General features: G+C 39.0%; 1 long non-coding RNA gene across 24 annotated transcripts in view; it reads right to left on the bottom strand.

Annotated features, from left to right (window-relative positions):
• LOC129057743 (uncharacterized) overlaps positions 1 to 20,865 on the bottom strand; it is a 388,559-nt gene that overhangs the window by 282,477 nt on the left and 85,217 nt on the right. For 20 of the 24 annotated variants that reach the window (XR_010136346.1, XR_010136330.1, XR_010136333.1 and 17 more), the window contains one exon: positions 8,643 to 19,821. The exons of 2 other annotated variants lie outside the window; for them this stretch is intronic. This is a non-coding gene — a long non-coding RNA (uncharacterized LOC129057743). The remainder of the gene's footprint in view (positions 1 to 8,642; positions 19,822 to 20,865) is intronic. 2 more of the 24 variants (XR_010136332.1, XR_010136331.1) reach the window with 2 other exon arrangements.

The raw sequence follows: 20,865 nt of genomic DNA, 5'->3' as shown, positions 1-20,865 counted from the left end.
AATGCATGCTGGGCTTAATATCTAGGTGATGGGTTGATAAGTGCAGCAAACCACCATGACACACATTTATCTATGTAACAAACCTGCACATCCTGTGCATGTACCTCAGAATTTAAAATAAAAATGAAAGAAAATAGGAGACTGGTTCTATTCCATCCAAGAGATGACTGAGTGTGCAGTTGGCTGCAGAGAAGAAAAGATAAATGACCTGCATCATGTGCTAATGTTAAACAACTGGCATTTAACATACACAACAGTAAGCAGATTCAAGATGTATTTTAAAGGTAATTAATAGGATTTATTGATGGAATGTGGTTGGGGAGGGAAAAGAAGGGACCAATCCAGACTCCTAGCCTGATGACTGGAGTATCTGGTTGAAAGTGGGCACTGTTTGTTGAAATGAATAACATGGTAAGAGATATCACCACTGAGAGGTTCAGTAACCAGTGGGTTTATTTATTGTGGCTAGGCTGACTTTGAGATATCTATCACACAACTAGGAGGAAAGAATCTAAAGGAAGTTAAGAGATGATTAATGGGTACAAAAATATAGTTAGATAGACTGAATAAAATCTAGTATTTGATAGCACCACAGAGTAATTACAGTCAACAAAAATTTATTGTATGTTTAAAAATAGCTATAAGAGTAAATTGAAATGTTCCTAACACAAAGAAATGGTAGATGCCTCAGGTGATGGTTACCCCATTTACTCTGATGTAATAATTATGCATTGTATGCCTGTATCAAAATATCTCATATACCCATAAAAATTAAAAAATAATAAATAAATAGAAAGTAGTTAAATATGTGTGTTGAAACCTCAGACTAATAGTCTAATATGAAGATACAAATTTGAAACTTACCAGCATAAATGGTAAATACATATATGGTAATTATTTAAATGATTTGAGTAGAGGGTATAGGGAGTGAAGATAAGAGCATCCAGGACTGAAATCCAAGAAACCTCACATTGGGAGACAAAGCAGGAGGAGCCCACAGAAGTGGCTCATAGGGACAGTGTAGTGAGTTTGCAGGGAAACCAGAAGAGGCTTTTGTCAGAAGAAGCAAGAAAAATGCATATTTCAAGAGGAGACCAAATGCTGAGATGTTGAATAAGATGGACATAGGGAAGAACTTCATTAATATGGAAGTCATTAGTGTGACCATTTCACCAGTGATGTGGGGGAAGCCAAAAGTGGGTGTGTTGATAGTGCTGGGAATGAAGAACAGGACCCAGAGCCAATAAGGCCGTGAAAGGAAATTGAGAGAAATTGGGCAGTAGCTGAACGGGGGCCAATGTCTAGCAGGAGTGTTTTATTTGCTTTTTGTTGGGGGAATGGGTAAATATTAATGCTCGATTGTGTGCTGCTGGAAGAGATTCAAGAAAGACTGGAGAAAGGCTGTTGATGCAGGAGAAAGAGGGACAACTAAGGAGGCAAAGTCCTTAGGAGGTAGGAGGGCTGGGGGACCCGAGCGCTTCTTACTATGAAGAAGCCCCTACTGTTTTAACTGTTTTTCAGTAAGCCTTATCTGGGTTCTTCAAGAGAAATAATCACAACCAAATTGCCCTGCAGTCACAAAGAAAAAAAAACAACAATAACTTTAGCAAGAGGATTTTTTGTTGTTGTTTATCACATAGATTCCTCATAGAGATGTCAAAAAAGGACTAAAAATGGCTACAGAGGTGCAAGCATAATGCAAAATGTTAAAACAAGAGCATAACAGGGAGACCTAGTAATGAAAGAAGTGAGTTGGGTTTCCAAGATAATCGTTTCAAAAACTGAGTTAACAGAAATTCCTGGAAACAAGAATAAAATTTGGGCTAAACTGGGCCAGCCGCGGTAGCTCACGCCTGTAATCCCAGCACTTTTGGAGGCTGAGGCGGGCAGATCACGAGGTCAGGGAATCAAGACCAGCCTGACTAACACCATGAAACTCCGTCTCTACTAAAAATACAAAAAATTAGCCAGACGTGGTGGCACGCACCTGTAGTCCCAGCTACTCGGGAGGCTGAGGCAGGAGAATCGCTTGAACCTGGCAAGCAAAGGTTGCAGCGACCGAGATCGTGCCACCGCACTCCAGCCTGGGAAACAGAGTGAGACTCCATCTCAAAAAAAAAAAAAAAAAGGGGGTTAAAAACTGGCCGTTGAAGCAAAAAGCAAATTTAATATATTAAATAATAAAATACAGTGTCATTAAAAAAGACTTTAAAAAATTAGGCAATGCATTATGACAGATTTTTTTAAAAAATATCAGTGATATTGAAGAACATAGTGGATAGTGTCTCCTACGGAATTTTATAAAATACCCAGAGATAATTTTTAAAAGGCCATTTCTCAAACTGATTCTCCGAAAAAAAAATTTGAAGACCCAATTTTATAATAACTTAAGTTTCTGAATACATTTCTGTGAGGAGCTAACCCTCTCTCATTGAGTTATTGATCGGGAGGCAATCTGGTGATTAAAATAAAAAAGCAGAAAACAACTTCAGAGGAAGAAACAGCTTGTCTGCTTCCTTCCCCTGTCCCTCCCTCTTTTATCTCCGTCTCTATGTGTGTTTTAATTGTTGGGGGATAGCTGGACATGGGGAGACAGAGGTAGAGATCAGCAGTGACCAGGTGGGCAGGGCCTGGTCTAATCTGAGCACTGCAAACACATCCATGTCCCCATGGAAGGGAGTATTGTGGGATGGGACCTATTGGAACTGTGTGACTTGGAATCCAGTGTCCAACCATCGCTAGAATCTAGGGAAAGAGGTTATAATTGTGTTCACTAGGCAATAAGAAAACTATGGAATCTTCTTGAGCATGAAGATAATGAGGTGAAAATACTTTAGATGTGTTAGTCTGGTTTACTCTTCACCTTGAGATGGAAGGAGGAAGTAGAGGCCGTGCGGCTGCTTAGGCTGCAAGTGCAGTAATTCAAGAATGTGCAAGAATCAGGACACAGTGGTGGCTTCAGGGATAATGAGGAGGAAAATCTCAGAAGTTAGTTTCATGTACAGAACAAAAAATTCTGTTGATTGAGCAAGTCTGGTAGGTAAATGTAATTCTTTAGGCAAAGGTATGTGTCCTGGGAAAATCTCTTATCACCAAAAGGAAAGCTGGTCTAAGGAAAAGCAGGTTACATATTCCTGTGGGAAGCTAAGATTGTTTTGCTAGTTTCCTTCCACCTTTGAAGACTTTCTAATGATCTGCTACATTAAAAAAGCTGACCTTTGTGATTAAAAAAAGTTAAATAGTCCTTTCCTCATTCAATTCTGCCTTTGGTGTCACTCCCTTGAATACCTCAAAGACAATTTAATCTGTTTTGGTTAATTAATTCAGGTTCAAAACACAAGGTGCAGTTGCTGCTCCCAATTAGTAAATCAGACAGACCATGAGCTGTAGGTTCTATTCTATGTCCAGGTATATTAGAATGTACAATAATGGATATTTACAGGCACTCATTTGAACACCTAATTGCCAAGGCAGTTTCTGTTGATATAAAAGGCAATTTAAAGCTAAGCTATACCTGGCCTAAATTTAATTAATTTGAGGTCCTAGTTTCCCAGAGAAGGAATCAAACACATCGACTACAAAGCATACTTGAACAGATAAAGACATGTTTTTTTTTTTTTCCTTTGAAATGTTAGTGAAATCAAGAAAAGGTAATATTGGTGAACTCAAATAGGTCCCTAGCTATTCAGATGATGATGATGAAGGCCATGAAGGTGACAACAATGACGGTGATGCTGACGATCATCGTGATGATGGTAGTGGTGTTAATGATGGATTTCAGAGTGATAGACTGTAAGATTTAGGAATCCAGCAATGTTTAACAAATTGTATTGTCAGCAGTGACTCACATTAATGGAGTCATTATCAGAAAATTGCATATAATTCCTGTTATTGCAAGTCCTCAGGATAATATGGCTGTTCTGCTAGGAGATTTAGAAGCTGCGTGCCCTGTGTAATTTTGGAAATTGCTCTGATATTGCTCCTGTGGATACAGAGCTCAGAGCAGGCCCATTACACATTCAGCCACGCAAACCTGGACAGCGCCTGTCCACCTCCTCTGGATGGCACCCTTTGAGAAAGTCACCTGTCTGATTGTCTGCCGAGGCTGGCTCTTGTGTTCTAACAATAAATTCTCTCATTTATTTAGTAGACCCATGTCTCTTGCCTGCATTTAATAGTGCGAAAGGAGTAACATGTTCATTTCACTCTAATTATGCTTTAGAAAATTGTTCCACTTCAAAATCATAATGTAAACAATTACCTGCCACCAGGTCTTTAGAAGGAGAACTGGTCAACCCTCACAGGCCGCCTGACTTCTTTCAAACGCCAGCACCAGGCTCTCTGGCTCTGCTCATGATACACTGTGCTATGGCTGTCTCTTAAAATCATGGGTTTTTTCTTTTTTCTTTCTTTCTTTCTCAGATAGTATCTCCCTTTAGATAAATTCTGATTGCAATATTTTACTATTTTTAATCTTCCAGGAGGGAAGCAGTAATGTCCTTCTCCCTGTCCTTCACACCGATTTGTCTTTGCTTCTCATTATACAGAGTCTGCTTAAGTCGTGGTGCCTGCTGCCAGTTCTATTAAACTGCAGAGGGAACTGCCAGGTCACAATTTATGCTGCAATATTATAAAATTAACTTTCATGCAGAAATCCTTTTCCCCCTCTTTTATTCATTTTTATGCTTAAGAAATCCTGATGATTCTGTTAGAAGGATTAGTTGTCTTCCTCCTTGGAATTGACAAGATGGGTAGAATTTTGGTTTTAAGAGCAAAAGAAAATACGATAAAAGCTCAACTCAAAATTTCTTCCTAATGATTACAAAATTCTTCCTGCTTTGTTGCACTAAACTTAAAGTGAAAAGCCTGCTATGGAACTAGGAGGTGGAGGGTGAAAAACTTGAGTGGAAAATGACTGTCTTTTACCCAATCTTGAATCAAAGATCTCCATGCCCAGTGCAAGCCCAGCCTGCTTCTTGCTACTCCTTCGGGACCTAGCAGAAGTCATTCTCTCATTAACTGTGATGGGTTGCTGTGCCCCTATTTCCTGTTATACCTGGAAGAATCTGTGCTGAATGGGATACATTCCTTTCTTTCAGTCCCCTCTTGAGGCAGCCAACAGACTTAAGGCTGAAAATGCAGCTCACAGGGTACAGGTCTTGAACTCTGCATGAACCCCAGGATGTCTCCATGAATACCCAAAAGGGCCAAAACCTTTCACAGGATTTGAAGAGTGAAAAATGGCAGATCCAGGATTTTACTTTTCCTGCATGAATCTTTTACTTTGTCCCTTAAAGAATTACACTGAAACCCTCTTCTCGTATTTTCCTTTTCATTTTAATGAAATAAAACATTATCTTCCTGGATACAAGACGTAATTTTCCATTCTTGGCATCAAAGGGCTTTCAAGAAAGAAAATCCTTTTTTTTAATATTGTAGATATCAGTGAAAAGAAAATGATACTTATTCTTAGAACCAACAATAATATCTCAAACTTAGAGTTGCTTTTCTATTGCGAGTAAAAAAAAAAAAAAAGTATCCTTTAATTTCACAAATTATTGTATAGGCCATTCTGGAAAAGGGAAACCTAATCTAAAATGTCCTCTTTACTGTCAGCATGTCTTTCTTTCTAATACGAGAAGAATGTTCTATGCTGAAAGATGACTGTCACAAAACCGATATTATATTTCCGTATTATATCATTCTATTTACTTTTTTTCTGAATTTTGTGAGGAGAATATTTACATATAAAAATACTGAGTAGAATATTGTTACAGCTGTAAGTGTTTCACATTAAAGGCTGACTTAAGAAGCAAACCTTTCATTACCTGAGGTCTAAAAATGTAGCTGGATGTGATGCAATTACTAACCTGCTTAGAAGGGAGTATTCTGCAATGCTGTGAACAAGACACATTAAACATTTACTCTGTAACAATGAAAGACCAGTTCTTTCGGGCACTAATCATGACTGTTCTCATTAGCATAATACCACATTTAGCCAATATCTGCTGAGCTTCCATTCCTAGTTTATGTATAAAAGAAAAGAGTGCAAGGTAAACTAACTATGAAGGGGATAAGTATAATGTCAATAAGCATACAAAATACTGGCATCTATCGGCTAAGCATATGACCCCAACTTAAATAAATATAACAAGTATGCATTGTGTAGAGTTCTCAAATGAAATTGCTTGAAGAAATCTTGTGCCAATCTTACCAATTAGACAAGTGTGTCCTTGAGATGGGTTTTGATCTAACAGAGTCTACAAAATAAAAAAATTTTCCACTGGGTGGCATGACTGAAGCTATTGAAAAACAGATGTAGGTAATATCTCATTAATTTAACTAAGTGTTTCTGAACAGGCTCCAAATCTGGTGTGAATTACAAAGACTCTATTGCAGTTTGAAGCCAGAAAACAAATATGTTTTCTGCCAAATGCACTTAAATAGTTAGCAAATTGCCAGTCATTTAAATTATAGATTCCTGCTAAATTTATCCATTCCTTTAATATAATGAAGATAGCATGGGTACCTGAGGATGTACTGTAGAAGCAACGTGAGTCTTTCTCACATGCACCACCACTGTGTTGCAGCCACAGGCTATAACTGTGTTATCTGGGGGCAAAAAAGCAACCAATCCACTAAATAAAAACAAGCTGAGCTCATTTTTAATCCTAAATAATAATTGCTCATTGCACAAGAAATTTGTCCTTATCTGAGCTCCATATGTATATCTTGGCAATTTAAGAAGATTATGAAGTTAATTCAGAAAATATAAATGTACATGATGTATGTGTGTGCATGCATGAGTGTGTGTGTATCTTGCAAACAGTCTTACCTAGTTCTTTGTTCTTCACCCAAGCATGCCTTTCCTTTTCATGCACATAAGTCCTTTCCTGTGCTATTTCTGTGGCTTAGAATGGGTGCCTTTTCTCCAATCAAAAACCTCACTAGTTCTTGAAGCTTTTCAGAGATACTAGTTGTTTCATGAAGGTTTTCAGATAATTCAGGCCCATCACATCATTCCTAATTAGAAACTCCAGCGTCTACTGTATGTACCTCTCCTAGACAGCAGATTTCAGTCTTCTTTGTATCAAAGTTACCTTGTTTTACACATCTATTTTCATAAATATATAGTCCATCCATAGAAGACAAGGTGCAAAATTTACTCTTCTTCGTGTTTTCACCAGTGCCAAAATAATGACTTACATTATGTTTGGCTCAAATGATATGCTTATTAGAATTAAACTATATTAAACTCTGGTTATTTTTCATGTGAATAAAGAACAATTAATAAATCTACTCAAGACTTTTGCATTATCAAGACTTGCAACATCAGGAATACAGACTTATACAAGGTCTATCTTAATGGTAATCATGGATGACAAAGGTTTGTTTCTTGAGGCTAACTGACTTCAGTGAAATGCGTGACTTGTGAACATGCATACATGTTGTCCTGTGTTGGAGACATCTATTTTAAAAGTCCTATGTCTTAGTCCATTTTCTACTGCTATAACAGAATACCACAGACTGGATAATTTATAAAAAAGAGATGCATTTGGCTTATGATTCTAAATGCTGGAAAGTCCAAGATTGAGGGACCACATCTGATGAGAGCCCTTTCCCTGTGCACAACATGGTGGAAGGGCATCGTGAGGTGAGGAAGCACACACTCAAGACAGAGAAAGAAAACTGGCCTGAACTCACCCCAGGATAACTGACTGACTCCCAAGATAATGCCATTTAGTCCATTCATGAAAGCTCTGCCCTCATGATTTATTAATTTTTAAAGGTCCCACCTCTCCATACCATCACAATAGCAATTCCATTTTAACATAAGCTTTGGAAAGGACATTCAAACCACAGAATCTTATTTTAAATGTTAACTCAGAGATTAGAGAGGCCAAGAGCAACACAGTCTGAATTTGCTTATCAACAGCTTTGGCGGGTGTCTTGTGAGACAGGTGGGTGTCTGTCTCACAACCTGCTGGGTGGTCTCCAGAAAGTCATTTATTCTCTTTGGGCTTTCATTTCTTTGAATTTTTTGACACTATTATTATTCATCATTTCACACAGTCAAAGCAACAAAAAAATTCTAAACTAAATGAGGAAATATGTGATTAGTCTCATTTCATCATGAGCTGATTGTGTGATTGTGGGAAAGCCCCCTGCCCTATTTGGGATGCTCTGAAGTCTGAGACTGTTGAATTAACCAGGTACCTCTGAGTGTCAATACATCCATTGCTCATCACAGGATAAACTTGCTATGGTCAAACAACTCAAATGAAAGGACTCATTTCCTGGACAGCTAGTCTATTTCATGTTTACTTTCTTGAGAATATGAATTTTCCTTCTCACACAAACATATTAATTTTTAAGTTTTTTTAAAGTGTGGTTCCTAAAGGGCTTTGACCCATTGTGAATGATGACTGACCCTATCAGCATGCTATCCAGAACACACTGAGACTTCACGGAAAAGCTGAATTTCTGAAGATGGTTCATGTGGGGAGACTGCAATTTATCAGTGTCACAGACACCGACCACTGATTCTTCTCCATCACCTGTTCTATTAATATCTCCTTTCCATTTGTTTGCACATTTACATGAATGAATGCCTGTTCTCATCATCCACCATCGCTACTCACTTGTTCATCAAAAGGATGATCCTTCTTTATTCCCACAGTACTCCCACCTGAGAACAACACGTAAATTCTGCACTCCTTTCTCATAAAACGACTAGATTTTTAGAGTAGAAAATCTGCCTGCCTCCTGCAAAAATCAGAGGACTGGTTTCAAACAGCATAACAATGATTTCATTTCATTAATTAATTCATCAATGCAATAAAACTTGTCATTTTAACTTGTTTCTGAGATCCAATCAAAGCCTAATTAGCATAAACATTTCAACATGTGTCCTATATTAGCAGCAGGCATCAGGAAATGAAGGCTTCCAGCATGGGGTGGTAAGGAGGCAGAAAAGGTCATCCTTGTAGCCAAATGGATATGTTTTTGTTAAAAATGAGCCTCCAAGAAAATGTTACGATTTGATGTATAGTAGCAGTAACCCCTTGTATGGGCTTGATGAATCAGCAGATTTGCAAACTTTTCACTCTACCAGCAGGGAAGCCTCTGTAGTATTCAGGCCCGTCCAAAGATGTTGTGCGCTAATTTATGGAGAGGGAGATTCCTGCCATGAAATGTACTTGGAAACTAGACTAAGGACCTGGGGTAAGCCTGATAGTCCCAGCTGGAGCATGACAGTAGAAATAGGTGATAGCTGGAGAAGAGAGAATAACTTCTTGTCCTTGAGGAGCTTTCCCAAGGTCAAACGGCCAGCAAGTTGCAGGACTCAAGTAGGTGTCAGAGGGTCTAGTTCAATACCTTTGCTCTATCACTACTCCATGCAGGGCAAAGACCCTTAGGGGTACTAACCTCTGCTCGCTTGCAGTAAGCTAGATAATTAATAGCTTTCCTCACATGCAATAGAGACTTGCAGGAATATTAAATAGATTAAATGTCCAAAAAGAACAGAGGATTACATAATAACACACACTCAAGGGATGGCAGAGAGGAGGTCCTATATGCACACCTTCCAGTTTTATCAGGATGCAGCCTAGGCTTCCAGACATCATGTTACAAAATGCCAGACAGCCTGACAGTTAGCAAGGGAACATGGGAGGTAAAATTCTCCAATGTAAGCAGACATCCCAGCTCAGCCTCATCAAGGTCCAACTGAAGCAGTGATGGACACAGCTCCCAGCTTTGCCCTGCAATTGTATCAGTGGTGTGAGGACCCCTCCCCTTCCTCAACTCTCTGGTTTTCCCATTTTTCTTGTGGCTTTAGATAAGACTGAAAGAAAAATTATCTCCTCGTTCACCATCTCTCAGCCTGGGCTGTGGCTACCAATTTCACAGTTTTCCCTCAAAGCAATGACAGGTTACCTTAGTTTTATTTCTGAGTTTGATGCCCTCGATTGCTGCCCATTTCATATCTATGTCAATGCAGAATTGTCTATTTTTATTTGAAGTTTTTAGAAACATGGAAGAGAAGCCTCGGCCTTTTCCTTCAAATAACTGCTCCGACAGCTTTATGGATGGCTAGTTAGTTTCTTCCTGACCTCCCTGAGAGGTCCCATCAGCTCTAACCCAGTTTCCTCTAAATTCTATATTCCCGGCTCTGGGACAGCAGCAGACGGTTGTATCTTGTTCCACAATCCATAATTCTCAGCTTCAAAGTTCAGTGCCAAATAAGATCTCACATTGTAGGATAACCTTTTGTACCAGCCCTTCAGCAGCAATTAAATCTGCTCATTCCACGATGCCTGGAGAAAACCTAGGCACGCTGCCTGTTTTCAGGTGCAAAAAAGGAAGTAAAACAGAACAAAATACAAAAACAAAGACCAGTGACACAAGGATCTGAGGCTTCCTCTTCATTAACTGTTTTAGTCAGCAAAGTCAGGTAACAAAAGGAAGACCCCTAGGTAATAGGTAAGGAGGGGTCTGAGTTGAGGGGGATGTGTCAGGGACCTTTGTGGGGCTTCTGCTGGAGCAGAATTAAAAGCCAAATCTCAGTCTGTAAGTGCAAGGCCTATAAATCCTTTAAAAACTAAGTGGGCATGGCCAGACAGATAATGCCAACCAGGGAGCCTATGTGAGGCCCTGAAACGATAAGCGACTGGTGTATGAGTATATGGAGCCCCTCTCTGGTTTAGAAACAGAACTTAGTGAGTTCCCAATGTGTGCCCAGGAGGTTATGAACACACCTACCATACACAGAATGCCTATTGTAGGATTTACTTATATGATTCCTAATCCATATTGCATCCTGGATCTACTTCTGTTTACAAATGAAGAAGAAGACTGAGAGGATTTAGGAGACTTACCCAGAATTTATGAATCACAGCACTGGAATTTGTGCCTGGCTCTTTTGATATTAAAGCTATGTAACGCTATGGTCTTTCTACTATGCTATGTTTCTGCAACCCACCCAAGCATCCATCCTTTCTGTCTTCATCTGTATGGGACACCTACCCTCATGGGAGTACATTCCTCAGTGATTTACCAAACACTTGTGAACAAGTAACTTACTAGAGTTCACAAAAGCTCAGTGAACTAGACATCATGGTCATCCCCAGTTCCCACCAAGGCTTACCCCAGTAACCACCACAGAAGGGGATTCCAGGGAAATGAAAGACACAGACCTTGCCTCCGGGAGCTTAGAACCAAGTTGCAGTGACAGTCAGAGATGCATGCACAGCACCACCTTAGGACAAAGCTATCAACATATGCGCTGTTGGTTGACTGGCTACAAATTCTTGGCTAAGTGCCCACAGAGGGGAAACAGTTTGGGTTAGAGTGTCCACAGAGTGCAGCATGGATGAAGGAACCTGAACTGGGCTCTGAAATCTGCTCATCTTTGGAGAGATGGAGGGGAAGTGGTGGGATTTTCAAAATATCTGAAGATCCACAAAGCCAACATTGCTGAAGTGGAAAAATCATAGTGTTTCCAAGGGACAATGAGGAAATTCCTTTGCCTGAAATAGATGGTTACTGCATTAGGACTAGGGAAACAGGAAGTCAAAAGGGTAATGATCGATAAGCACCTAAATCAGAAGTCTTACCACCTAGTTAATTGTCCTGTCTACTAGTAACAGGAATTCAGCAGGTATTCCAAGGATATACATATTTATTCATTTCTAATTTATATACTAGCATTACCATCTGCTAGGCTATTATGAAAAATGTATATTTTAGAATATTTTAAAAGGATAAGATACATAAATATAAATTCTAATATTTCTTTCTGCATTGAAACAAATTTTGGAATGTGCATGCTCAATGTTACAGCTAAATTCCCACCCCAGATTCCTTCTACAGAACTTCCCAGGACCTCCCCAGGCCTTCGGGTCTCTGCTCCTGGAAACAACCACCCTCCTCACGCATACTGCCTCCTCCTGTCATTTTAATATCTTTGGATGGGTTTCTTCTCTCAATACAACCAACTTTTGTGAGGACAGAGAACTTATTAATGTGAACTGATAAGCTCCCCAGCATGGAGCTAAATGTTATTTAGAAATCTGGGTTTATTAAAATTTTTTGTATGACTGGGGATCTTTAACCCTGTAGGTGAGAAGCTGAGTGAAACAGCTGCAGAGGGCAGCAGTGAATTGCTTCATGTGAGGGCGCACAGTCAAACCCTAAGAAGATTTGCAGACAGAAGATATGCCTCTGATGGTGGGAAAGGGACGCATCTCCCCGGAGAACGTGAGCCCACTGTCATGCTGCCAAGACATCACCACCAGGAAAGCTGCGGAGCCCAGGGTCTGTGGGGAGGTTTTGCACAAAGTCATAAATTCTACAAGGGAGCAAGAAAGAAGCCAAACTGACTCAGGAGAAAGCTTCCTTCAGAGACAGACAAGGGATTTTACTAGCCATTAGAAGAAATAACAGTCTTAGATAAGAGTCCTGAATCCCCCAAGAAATCAGATAAAGCACCTTGGAAGGTCAAATACATGACCTTGATGTAGGTGCAGCTTAGAATAACCCAGTAATTGAAAAATGAAAAAGGTTGTGTGCTCACACGGGCATACTTATAAGTAGTAGAGGTCTGAGCAGGAAAACCAGAAAAGTATTGAATTCTTCTATAATGAACAATCTTCAGTATAGTATAAACCACAAAAGTTCAAATTAATTTGGATAATAATATACAGCTCTTTCGGAGATATTTCTTAGCCTCACAGTGATTAAAATCAATGAATATATTTGTTGTTTTTATTTATTAAATTTAGATTTTCTTTGTGATTTATGTGAAACATCAATTCAGAACATTTTCTCCCTCTTTGTTTTTGCATACATTACAACTTGTGACTGTTAAATTTAACTCTCACCTAAACCATTAACTAAAGTTCTTCCCTGGTCTCTGTTTCCATACTTGCCCTTTAAAGCATTTTAAACATTGCTTTTAGAGTCAAGGCCAACTTATCCATTAGGCCATAGGTGGGGCACTTAGGGTTCACAATACCTTTAGGGGCCCATGGAATGGTTTAATTTTCTTTGAAATCAGAATTTTTTAAAATGAACTTTCAGGTTAAAGAAAATGTTTTAAGGTATAATATTAATATATTCATATTTATACTAATGCAGTCATAAAATATAAATTTAAGTATATATTTTTTATGGAAGAAGTAGCTTATAAAAGCAAGAGTGCCTACGGCTCACGAAAGTCATAATGTGCTCCCGTTAAGAATGGAATCTTTCTGAAATCAAGATCTTATCTGTGTCACTCCTCTATTCTGAGGGCTTAGAATTTTATTTCCTGGTAGTAAATAAAGAAGAAAAATGCATCTCCTACAACCCAGCCCCCACCTGGACTTCATCTCACTTCATCAGGATATCAGTTGTATTGATCAACCCCCTATTCTACTATTCTGAGTCACAATCCCCTCTTCTCTCTTCTAGATGTTCCCCTCAACAAATGCCATTACTCTCTTTCTGGATGTAATTATCATCATCCCCTCTCCATATTTACCAACCAAAGTACTGTCTGTATGCATATTCCACCTGAAAATGCCATTTCCTCTGAGAAGCCTCCCCAGATTCCCTTTCAAAGCCTGCTCTTTATATCCGTAGCATCCTTTCCCCCACCTTCTTCATGAACACTTAGAGATTGTGGTGCCTAATCATTCCCTTACAGAATTTAAAATTGAGTACATGTCATTGACCCCTGGCATAAGAGTCAAAGGTACATTTCCTCATCTGCTCTGGAGATATTAAGGGAAAAGGGCATATTCCTTTACATATTTTCTCCCTTACTTAACTCAATACACTGTCTTATTACATTTGCTCATTATAAATGTTCAGTGTGCTTCTTGTAGTTGAGAACAACATAGGCAATATCTGTGGTAGTTTTGATATCATTACCCACTTACCGCCATTTTACCAAATGGAGAGGGAGGCAATACGTTGTGACAAGCACAATTTCCTCTCATCTCTGACAGTTCCTGCACTGCTCAGTGTTTGTTGTGGCAGCTCATTTTAGTAGGTGGAGCACTGGACTGAGAGTCCAGAGCCCATGTTTGTACCTTAGGTTAAGCCTGAAATTAGCAAAGCCATCCCGCCTATCACCTCATCCCTCTGGGTTTCTTTCCTGCTCTGTGGAGACAGGGGAAAGACAAGAGCTAGTGTCATGACCTCCCAGCTTTGGCTTGCTCTGGTTTTATGACCCACTGATGCTGGTCCTAAATTTGATCAAATATAAATTTCAAAAGACCTGCTAAGGGCCTCCGGGAGATGTAAGAAGAGAATACATTCCATATGCCTGCTGAGGACTTTCTCCATAGACAAGGTGGTAGTGACCTGAGCTTTCAGGATTACAGTCCATGAGCCGCCGTCGGGCTGCCTCATTTGACAAAGCTCTTTTTAGCTCTCTGTGTGCCTAGATGTTAAGTCATTTTTACTTTCAAGCAAAAGGAACAGGAGTCCCTAAGCTCCTAGGTTTCTCAGAGCAATCTAAGAGGATGTTGAATGAGATTTTGCCTACCAGACTTGCCTCCCAAAAGAAGGTGTCAAGCAAAAGAAATAGTTTTTTTATTTCTTACAAAAGACAGACACAGGTTTTATTAAAATTCATGCACAATTCACAGAATGACTCCATAGCCCAGTGAGAGAAGCTATGTGAGGGCTTCCTTTCGCTTGTTTTAAATCTGTATTTCAATTTGGATTTTTTAGATTTTCTTTGTTCCCTCCTTTTTGCTTCACCAAAAAAGAAACAACTGAGGACCACAGGGAATAAGATATTTTGGAAAAATATTCTCTACTAAGTTCCCCAGAGTAGAAATTTGTATAGTTAATCTTTCAGAGAACTCTCTAGTTCTCTGAGCCTGCATTGTTTTTATTCACATTTTCTAGATGTTCACTGCCAACCCAACCTCAACAACCTGACGTAAATCAGACCCCATGGGTTTGCTCTCCTTATGTTTCTAACAACAACAACAAAAATCCCGGCTGCTGTCCATAGTCATGGGTTTCCAAGACTAAGGTTGAAGATGCCCTAATCCATCATAATGTTCATTCTCACCCCCTTGAGAATAATAAACATTGGGTGACAGGTGAGGCCAACCCGAATTTGCTGACAGCCCTAAATTGTAACAAACATGTAATTAGAGTCTCTTTAACCATTTTCAGCCTGAATGCCAACTAGAAAACAGTTATTTCACATCCCCTATAGGTCAGACCTTTACCATGCATTTTACATTCATTATCCCATTTAACATATTAAGCCACCCTATAAAATAATTGTTAATTTCATCGTTTTAAGGATGGAAAAGCTGAGGATCAGAGAAATGACCTGTCTGTAAACACAGAACTAGGAAAATAAGGCACAGGGCCCGTCAATATCTCTGTCTTGATCCTATAGCATCCTAATCACAGGTATCTCTCTGCTGCCTGTTACACTAGACTATATATATGGAGTCATATGTTATTCTCCTTTGTGCTCATGCAGATAGCAGACAGTCCCTGTCATGGAGCTGCTACTATTTTTTTTTTCAGTCTTTGCGTGGCATAGAACTATCAGAGAGACAGGTGAGGGCTGTGGTAGTCAAAGAGGGCTTTTTGACTGTGTAAGGAGAAGCGGTAATATGCCTAGAAGAATGGATGGGTTTGGACTGGTGAATGAAGCTGCCCAGCATTGTCATAAGGCAATATTGTTTGGGCAGGGGAACTTGGGCACCAGGGAACTGAAGGTATGTAACATACTATGTATGAATTGGGATAGTACTGTTAGTCAGTGTTGGATATAAGAAATGAGAAATTATTGACTGATGGGATTAACCTGGGCTCAGAAGTAACTACCTCTTTGAATGCCCAGGTTCTGGTCTTAGAATTTCTCGAGCTCGCCCAAGGTCAATAATTGGTCTCACCCACACACCTCCTCCCATTTTCTATTTCCATTACAGAGAGAAAGCTTAACTTTGAGGTGAGCTCTTTGTGGTTGATATTCTGACAAGCAATACGCATTGCTGTTTACCAAACTTACCCCCACCAACCTGCACTTATTCTTAGAAGGAAATAAGAAGGAAGCAGAGGAAGTTAAGAGGGGGCTGATTTCAGGCACAGTCGCTCATTTAGAAGTCATTTCAAATAGCACAAGGTGCTTCAATTGCCCTATTTTCCTGAAATTAATTCTAAATTTTATGGGTACAATTTGTTTCCCTTAAGTCTCTAATTATGCTTTTAACATTCAATCTTTCAAACTCTAGCCATTAGTGACTTAATATGGTGTTATCAGGAGATAGAGTGTAGTTAGGAGTGTGGGTGGGAATTATAAGAGCAGAAGTTGCACCTGTGCTTGTGGTGGTTGGAAATTGATGTCCCCTGGAGGAAAGCTAAAAGAAAAATCTAATAAGTCACCAACATAGACTGAAGTCAAGTCTGAGGATTAGTATTTAAGGTATTAGGACAAGGGGCTAAAAAGGGCAGGAGAGGTAATCACAAAGTTCCACTTAAATGTACTGAACATGGGGTGATGGTGTGAGATTCCAGGCCAAACAAGAAGAATGATAGGAAGTAAAAACATGATCAGATAGCATGCACAAGGTATAAAATGCTAAGGTTGAAACATGACTTTCAGGACATAGAAAACTAAAGAAGGAGACAGGTAAGAAGTGGCTCAGAGACATTCGCCAAAAAAAAGTAAAAGTTGAATTATTGAATAGCTGGGAACAACCTGCAGGAAGAAGGAGACAGAAGATAGTAAAGCAGAATTATCATTCCATATTGAATCATCTGTAAGCATTGACTGGGCAGCTGCAGTCCTTCTACTTCTTAATAGAAGAGGTTTACCAGATGGCATCTGTACCTCAACAACATCCCCTACCCCCCACAAACACACACACACATACCTGCCATTTGTGCTGACACAATCGGCTCCCTGGTTGTACATGATTTAAACTCAAATGCTGTAGGGTTTTAGGAACAGGGACCAAGGAGACCTAATGTAGTCATGGATGGCTTCATGAAGTAAACACACAGAAGAGCAGAAGGCCTAAATTGGACTATAGATAGTTCAAAGTGAGAGAAACTGAAGAGGAAGAAACACAGGCCATGCCTTCTGGAGACTCACAGACTAAAGGCACCAGAATTGGGGAAGGCCCAAGTCCTTTCAGGAGGACCTTGGAGAGGAGGTGCAGGAGAAGCCCAGCCAGTACTCATAGGGATCTATCTCTTGGAGTCTGGGAAAAGAAATACAGGAGCTATTGTCCCTACCCTCAACAAAGTCACCCACTCAGGAGGCAGAAGAGGAAATAATCAGCATTTGGTAGGAGAGAAGAGAAGCATACTCACAAAGCAACAATGACTTGTTTGGAACAAAAAAAATCTACACTGAAAATAAATTCTGGCTGGGCACAGTGGCTCACGCCTGTAATCCCAACATTTTGGGAGGCCAAGGAGGGTGGCTCACCTGATGTCAGGAGTTCAAGAAAGTCTGGCCAACATGGTTAAACCCCGTCTCCACTAAAAAAAAATAATAATAATACAAAAATTAGCTGGGCGTGGTGGTGCATGCCTGTGATCACAGATACTGGGGAGGCGGAAGCAAGAGAATCACTTGAACCCAGAAGACGGAGGTTGCAGTAGGCTGAGATTACACCACTGCACTCCAGCCTGGGTGATAAAGTGAGCCTCCATCTCGAAAATAAATAAATAAATAAATAAATAAAAATGAATTCTGTAGAAGCTCAGAAAAGTTTAAAAAAAAATGGATCTTAAGATGACCAAGGAGAGCTCCTCACATGACAGAATTTCTTAGCTGGAGTAGAAAGTTATATAGCTGTTGGAAATACAAGAAAATTAAAACTTTTAGTAAGGACAGATCCCAAAAAAAGATACAAAGTCAGGGGTAAGCATTGTATGTATGGTGATAGTCAAGACCACACCAGGCAGAATTGCTTGGTGTCTATGGGGGTGATATCGGAGATACAACTGCAATGAGGTGACAAATTCAGATTGTGGTGGGCCTCAATTGCCACATGAAGAATTTTAGAACTAATGCAACCAAACCAGTAGATAAAATTAAAGATTTCTGAGCAGAAATTTGACATTAAAATGGTTTATTTTGTTCTTTCAGCTTTCTGCATATGATTTTGATTATGACTTCTCCCCTTAAAATCCTGATCATTTGCATGGTTGGGAGAGGTAACAGAAAAAGAAAGCGTTTCCAAAGTTTGAGACTTCTAAACGTTGAAAATTTTAGGAAATGTACATGCTATACATTTTGGGAAATCATGGAAAAACTGGTCAACCAAAACTCAGACACGAATTTTCCCATCTTCTTAGGTTTGCCGTGAAAAGAGTTGTCTCATTTGCACAGGTGTGCGGCCTACAAAGCTGCATTATTCACAGAGGTGTACAATAGCAAACTCACCTGTGGTATAAGTTGAGCACATGTAGCTCCACTTTTTCCAGCATCTCTGGACATAGATTTCTCTCCAACAAGAGCAAGCACATAAAATTGCCATCCATTGCACTGTTAGGCACTAAAGGCGAGCAGCCATACATCGCCTTCTTAGTTTGGTACCTAACCACACTTCCTTCTCGACTCATCTTTCAAGTCTCAAAGGAGAAAAACATTTCCTTCTAAGAGCTCCACAAATATTTATTCTAAATAAAACTTGAGAATTTTGTAACATGTCCATGACAAAAACAAATGAACAGAACAGTAAGCTTAACAAGTACACATTTTGCATCAACATCTGTGCAAATTTAAGGAAATGGCACGAAATACCAAACTGGAAGAATAATCTTCCCATTTTACCACTTACTTATTCTCTCTCCCCTTGCATAGGAAACAAGTATAACTTGGGATTCACACTTAAAAAAAAAATTCTTTAATTCAAAGATGAACTTGAGTATGACCTCAGAGAATTCAGAACTGATGCCACGTTAGTTCTCTAATAAACTGGACTTGGCAATAACTGATCTCAAGGAAAATTCAATCAAAACCAAAGTCTTATCTTTCTTCAAAAACAGGACAGTTGAGAATTGAATGTGATTTCCTGGAAAAATCGAAGAAGAAATAACATCAAATTAGTTTGCTCCTGAAAACAAGGCAACAAGAAATTGATGACATTTTCACCTGTGGTTTTACTACAAAAGATCCTGGTCTTAGAAGCCATGTCACTTGACTCTCTTAAAATCCAAAACAGAGATAGAGACAGAACAAGGAATGATGCTGGTGACATTTCAGGGGTAATTCTGAAGTAGAATCCAAGAAGGTCTTGGAGCCAATAATTATTAATTATTTGAATAGGTTAATGCTTTTAACTCAAAATATTTAGTCTTTCTTCTTAATTTTTCCTTCATTGGACTCAGTAAAGGAGAGCAAGGTATGGGAAATTAAGAAAAGAGACATACTTTGAAACTTCTTTTTAATATCCTGCTTAGTCATATCTGTTATGAAAAAGCAGAATTGGCTTGCATTGTATCTCTTTTCATGACTTTATATGTGGGTAGTTAAAAAGCCAATTTCTAAGAAACTAGAAAGATCTTATACATTTGTGTGGTTATGTTACATTCCCAAGTAATTTTTAAAAAACAAAACAAAAAACTAGCTATAGTAATAAATCTTGTGATTTTTTTCATAGAACGAATTAAAACAAGGCTCAATCTAGTCTAGCCCTATGCTGTCACTCTTTTTCAGTTTAGTGACATAATTTGTTGAGTAGGAGGAAGTATGGAATTTTGCAGAAGCCGCATACATTTACCTATGTTACAGATGATAAAATAGGTTATGCATGTGAGTGACATCCATCTGTCATGTGAATCCTGGCAGAAAAAAATACTGCATGTTAACAACATCAGGTTGTCAAAGGAAGAAGGACTATAAAGTAAAACAGAGGTATCTGATGAATCACAGAACAAATAATTAAACATGTTCTTTCTTATGAAATTTGCATCACTGAACTAAAAAGACTTAGGAAACACCAAACTAGTTTAACCCACAACAAAGTTTTCATCTAAAGGAATAAGGCTTCTTTTTGATTATTTTATTTTATTTAACTTTTATTTTAATTTTGGGGTACATGTGAAAGTTTGTTATATAGGTAAACATGTGTCATGGGGGTATCTTATGCAGATTATTTCATCACCCAGGTATTAAGGAATCAGTCTTCTAACCTGGACTTCCACAGATCAAGTCAAAGATAGTTTTAAATTAATCAAGCGAACAAAAGAAAACTAATATTATTATTGATTACTGGATAAAACACTAAATCAGTCCACTAAATTTGACCAGTGTAATAAGTTGTATTATAACAACCATGTGAATGACTATTCTTGAAGATGTAAGAAATGTGATTTCTACCCTCGAGGAAGTCTCATTTCAATGGGAGAGAAAAGTAGATATACTCATATTCTATTGTGGCAAAGACCATGACTAGTATATGTGAATGATGTTATGTAGAGTCAAAGAAAGGAAACTGACCCCATGACAGTGATCTAAAGATGAGATTTCAAACTAAGAGTCTTGAATAATGAGTGGAATGGCCAGGTGCTCCTGACAGAGAGGCAGCAAGATCAAAATAGAGAGATGAAAATGGCTGGCATCTTGGGAAATCGAGCAGCCATCTTTTCTTGAGTAAAAGCCCACAAAGTTTTGTAAAATCAAGTATATCCAGTTAGGGACTCAGCAGGAAATAGAACAATAAAATTATGATAACCTGAGTAAAGTGTAATGAAGGGTCTGTTTATAAAGGTGTATGCCAGGTATTGAGAAATGACAAGTGATAATGCAAGTATCCCAGAACTGAAGGGCTACAGGGGAGGGATAAGTAGCTGAAATCCAGAAGTAGAGTCTGCTCAGCAGAACTG

Source organism: Pongo abelii, chromosome 12, assembly GCF_028885655.2.
Source record: "Pongo abelii isolate AG06213 chromosome 12, NHGRI_mPonAbe1-v2.0_pri, whole genome shotgun sequence".
NCBI lineage: Eukaryota > Metazoa > Chordata > Mammalia > Primates > Hominidae > Pongo > Pongo abelii.
The sequence above is the reverse complement of the archived record's forward strand: the minus strand, read 5'-3'. Positions and strand labels throughout refer to the sequence as shown.